A 6000-nucleotide genomic window follows, 5' to 3' on the forward strand; every position below is an offset into this window, starting at 1 on the left:
TTTAATGTGCAGTGATTTCCACTTGTTGACCAGCCAAACCTCCTCCAGAGCCTTTCCACCAACTACCTACGTGCGACTTACTAACTTAGTTACATTCTTAGCTGGAGGTCCTGCTCCATTTCCTGAATTGTTTTCTCTGGCCTTCATTGTTGCTCTTCCCCTCCCGGCCCCCCTTTACATACTTGACGTCACTAAAGAAAAGCAGAGAGTTAAATTTCACACGTCCATCGATGATATCCAGCTCCACCTCGACATCATCTCTTTTGACTCTCTCCTGTTTTGAAGTGATGAATGAACAATTGTTTTTTTTCCGAACACTATACTGGGAAGACCAAAGCCTTCAGCTCCTTTACAAACTCCATTTCTAAACATTGACTGAAAATAAGAATGAGTCAGACTGTTCACAGTCATGGTGTGTTATTTGACTGCAATTTGAGCTCCTGGCTCTGTACCCACCTCCAGCCTGAGCTCATCTGCTGCTGAAATCCTCACCAATGTCTTTGTTATCTCTGGACACTGACAGTTCCAATGTGTGTCTTGCCAGTCCCTACATTTGACCCTGAGTCACTCCGTTACTCATGTCCTAGATCACACCAAGTCCGTTTCAGCCATCACCCCAACGTTCACTGACCGATCCCGGTTCCCGGTTAAAGTGTCTCAAATTGTCACGCTTGTTTTCAAATCCCTCCGAGGCTTTTCCCCACCTCAGTACAATTTCAGAAACAGCTCAGGAACTTTGGTTCAGACCAGGAGTATTTAGGGAAAGGAATAGAATCAGCAATGATTCGTAAATAATGTTTGTATCTTATAAGCAGTTTTGCAATGTCCGAGAAGGTCGATAAATTGGATTGGTCTTGCTCTAGGGCATTATTTAAATACGGGTTCGTGGAAGTGAAGAAAAGGAGGGAACAAGGACAGATCTGGGGAGTCTGCGGCACTACCGGACCTCTTCTGGCTACCTCGGGGTTAATAGCAATGGATCTATAAGAGAACGAGTCTGTGGCGAGTGTGTCAAAGCGAACCACAACGATGAACCTCATCCCATCAGGGCCAAAGGTGGGAGCTTGATTATTGGATACAAAAACCAAAAGTATAGTCGGCTGTTTTTGTTTACATAAATAAAAACCAAAAGAACTGCGGACGCTGAAAATCTGGAACAAAAACAGAAACTGCTCGAAAAGCTCTTGTTTATATTTTCGCTTGCTCTTCACCGAAATCCATGCGCAACTATTGGATAAGAGTCGGGCCGAGCTCAGCAGCAGTTGTAGTGCCCCTTATCAGCCTGTCCGATAACCGCACACATGTAGGCAGGAGAGCTGACCGAGTCCCATACTGAGGGAGCTCGAAAACACAGTTAGTCACCACTGAAAGGGAATGGGGAGCACATTACTATAAGGAGGCTCTTGTGTAAAATAAGATAAGCATATAAACTGGATATGTAATGAAGGGCTCCTGCCCGAAATGTCGATTTTCCTGCGCCTCAGATGCTGTCTGACTTGCTGTGCTTTTCCAGCACCACTCTGATCTAGACTCTGATTCTCCTCCTCACTTTCTCCAAGGTGTAGTAGCAAATTAGTGCAGACGCTGAAATCTCTGCTGAAAACAACAAATGCTGGAGATCACAGCGGGTCAGAGGTGTCCTGGTCCACCTTACCTGAAAGGTGTTTAGCATTTGTCATTTCTATGTTGTGGTTCCTGTATGAACATGGAGCGGAGATTTCGCTTTGACAATAAATAGCGGCCGAAATGCACTTGGAATTGCCGAGGGTTCAGATTTCTGTGCACATTAATTAACCTGCCTCGTCACACACATGAACTTGCCACAGTCCCGTGCAATGGAGCAATGGGATGGTCTCCTTCATTGCCGTCCCGTTTTAAACATATTCCTCGGTATAATTTGAGAGTGGCAACTTGGCGCAGTTTGATGAGTCCGGCTCGCATAGTCGAATCATCAGAACTAAACGCGTTAAGGGTGAGTAATGTGATTTCAAATCCATTATAATCGCTTCAAAAACAACCCTGAACCAATTATTAGTTTTATTGATCGATATCCACGGGGGCAGATAATTAAATTCTTTTCGATGTGAGAACGTTCAGTATGTGCCGGTCAGTGTTTGCACACCTGAGAGAAAGAAAGGCTTTTGGAATGAGCTCAGTGAAAACGCACACTGTCAACTGGGGCGCTTCACCAGCTTGTGGCTGGTGTTATGTTGTTGAATCAAATCCCGCGGCAGTGGCAAAACTCATATGACATGAAGCTGACGTGATCTTGTACCTGACCGATCCAAGTTTAAACTCCCCGATCAGTTGTGCTGGTGGCCGATTCCGCCGGAGTTTTGCTGATCTTTCAAACGAACACGAAAGGGGGGAACCTGACCCCAGCTGTTTAAAAGGAGCTCGAGTTTTTTCAGGGGCCATTGTGAAGCCAAAGAGGAAAGCTTAACCCCGTTGTGATCACTGCACACTTCCTTTGCTCCATTACATTCAGAATATGTGTAACTTAACAGAAATTATTTCCTCTTGTTCATGTTTCTTTGATTTAATACAGACATGCGAATGAAAGGACTGATTTCAGGGTTTACAAAAGTTCGACAGTCCCCTTTAATGCTCCTTGGCTTCAGCCATGATCAGACGGGGCACACCAAGCTGAGAACAACTACGTCGAGACAAAAAGCTGCTAATTGTTGAGGCTTTCCAAAAACTTTCTGATTTTGTTAGTCTTTATTTGCTGCATTATCTTTAAATTTGATTTATCCAATTCTTCCATCCCACTACGCGGTGTTGTTTTAACCGACCTAAGATTGCGCCGATTGATATCTGTAATTATATCAAGGAGTTTGTACATTGGTATTGAGTGCTTTTAAACGCGACCATTCGGAATGGGATTTGCGCCGACTCTAACTCGGTAGTTAACCAAAGGCAACAATGGCCCCTCAGCTATTTTCACATGGGACCGGGCTGGGGAGTAATCTTACACCAAGATTTCTGAACCAATTCTAATGCTGGTACATTACACAGGAAATAAATCAGATCCTCCTTTACCCAGAAACACAGAAACTAGGAACAGTAGCAGGCCGTCAGGCCCTCCCAACTGCTCCGCCATTCAATATGATCATGGCTAATCTTTCCACTCCTGTACTCTCTTCCTGCTTTCTCACCATAACCTTTGATCTCTTTACCCCTAAGAATTACATCTCCTCCTAGAAAACATTCAATGTTTTAGCCTCAGCCACTTTGTGCAACAGATAATTTCACAGGATTCACCACTCTCTGAGTGAAGAAATGTCTCCTCATTTGATTCCTAAATGGCCTATCCCACACTATAAGCCCTAGTTCTGGAATTTCTGGCCATTAGGAACATCCTTCCTGTATTTACTCTATCTAATCCTGTTAGAACTTTATAGGTTTCTACCAATGGCCTCCTTATTCTGGTAAACATCAGTGAGTTCCATAAGACCATAAGACATAGGAGTGGAAGTAAGGCCATTTGGCCCATTGAGTCCACTCCGCCATTCAATCATGGCTGATGGGTATTCAATTCCACTTACCCGCATTCTCCCTGTAGCCCTTAATTCCTTGTGACATCAAGAATTTATCAATCTCTGCCTTGGAGCCATTTAGTGTCCCGACCTCCACTGCACTCTGCGGCAATGAATTCCACAGGCCCATGACTCTCATTTGTCTCCGCATTTCTGTTCTGAATTTACCCCCTCTAATTCTAAGGCTGTGTCCACGGGTCCTAGTCTTCTCGCCTAACGGAAACAATTTCCTAGCGTCCACCCTTTCCAAGCCATGTATTATCTTGTAAGTTTCTATTAGATCTCCCCTTAATCATCTAAACTCCAGTGAATACAATCCCAGGATCCTCAGCCGTTCCTTGTATGTTAGACCTACCATTCCAGGGATAATCCATGTGAATCGCTGCTGGACACGCTCCAGTGCCAGTATGTCCTTCCTGAGGTGTGGGGACCAAAACTGGACACAGTACTCCAAATGGGGCCTAACCAGAGATTTATAAAGTCTCAGTAGCAAAACAGTGCTTTTAATTGGTTCCTAACCAATCCAGTTTCTCTTCATTCATCATTCCAGGAATCAGTCTTGTAACCATTCCTTGCACTCTCTCCATAGTCAAGACATCCTTCCTCAGATAAGGAGTCCAAAACTGCCTACAATACTCCAGGTGTGGTCTAACCAAGGCCCTGTATATTGCAGCAAGGCATCACCATTCCTGTACTCAAATCCTCTTTCTACGAAGGCCAACATTCCATTTTGGATATTTTTGCCCGAAATGTTGATTCTCCTGCTCCTCGGCTGCTGCCTGACCTGCTATGCTTTTCCAGCACTAAAACACTCTTGACTCTGATCTCCAGCATCTGCAGTCCTCACTTTCTCCCAAAATTCCCTATGCCTTTCTTACTGGATACTGTACCTGCATGCTTACTTTCATCGATTGGTGTACAAGGACCCCAGGTCTCTTGTACCTGCCCAATCCCAAACTATCTCCAAGCTGATGTTTCTTGTTTTTGTATTGATAATTGTTTTTACAGATCACTAATTCCTCACCCCTCTTTCTTTTCTATTTGCATTGTTAGTTGCAAAACAAGAAGTGCACATCTCTATATTTAAAGGGATTTGTTATTAAAAAGAAATGATGCAGCCATCAAACTGCACCTAATTTAAAGCTGAGGATGGCAGCACAAGTCTAAACATGGTATGAAGCAAGATCATCAACAGAAAGTAGAAACCAAATGTTGGAAATTTGACATAAAAACAGTTGATAAAAGGGTCAGACCTGATTGGTTTCTCTTCCAGATGCCAGGTGGCCTGCTTGCAATTTCTGTCTTAATTCCTGCAGAAACTAAACCAGATAGATATAGCTTTACAACTTCCATTTGTTTGCAATTTTTATTTACTTTCCATAGACTCAAGTTGGAAACTATCAGGAATTGTTCTTTAATGAATGGAGATTTGCATTAAATTTAGGTTTTTTTTGACAGGTGCTTGAATGTCTCTGATGGCTTTGAGCACCACAGTCGTAAGCATGCACATTAATCTTTTCCACTGTGAAATGTTTATGGCACCTTAGACATTTTCTCCCAAAATAACCATTGTCATCAATTGGAGAAAGGGGACAGAAGGAATTGAATTGCTGTGCAAGCTGCCACGTGTACTCATAACATCCTTGTGAGATTGTACTTAACTCTATTACAATCAAAACAAGTCAGAAAATATTGAGAATTAAATTATCTTTCCATTACTAACTGACCATTGTATTGGGTTTAAGGAACTCTTTAAACATTTATCTGCCACTGTAACGTGATTTGCTTAAGGTTGTTATCGTCAGCTGGCTATTGTATTCAAATCTACATAAAATCTTATTGTGTTATCCTACAGAAAATACAACAACCGAGAGAAAGATCTTAGGCCATCTTACTAATACTGACGGCCTGAAAATATCACCAAAATCAAAATTAGCCCTAATGTTTCTAGAAAATTCCCCTGTTCATTATTTTAATGTAGAATGCAACCCAAATAAAACAAATTGGATAATGGCTCCATTAAAACGCAGAAAGGGGAATATGATACAAATGGATTAAACTGGTATGGTAGCAACAACCACTATCAATTCCAGGATGTTGACGCAATTCTGTGCTATGCTGTGCCGACAGTGAAGTGCAAATCGCTGCTGCTATATAAGTTTTCCTTCAACTCTACATCCTTCCAATTACTTGCCAGGGTTATTTGCTGTTATCTGTTTTTTGCGTGAAATAAACAATCAACACTTTTATCAAGTAAAACAGGTGTACAATTTCCTAGGGATAAGTAGTCAGACTAATTATTTATGAAACCATTAGAGTAATTAGATGTGAATCTCTACCTTCAATCAGCGTGCACTCATTATTTTGCCATGCCTGCGGTGAGGTGCAATTCTCTCCACTGTAATTTCTTTCTAATATAGAGCTGTGCAAAGATCATAGAATGCTTGTAACAGTTGTAACA

This window comes from Chiloscyllium punctatum, chromosome 3, assembly GCF_047496795.1.
Source record: "Chiloscyllium punctatum isolate Juve2018m chromosome 3, sChiPun1.3, whole genome shotgun sequence".
Lineage (NCBI taxonomy): Eukaryota > Metazoa > Chordata > Chondrichthyes > Orectolobiformes > Hemiscylliidae > Chiloscyllium > Chiloscyllium punctatum.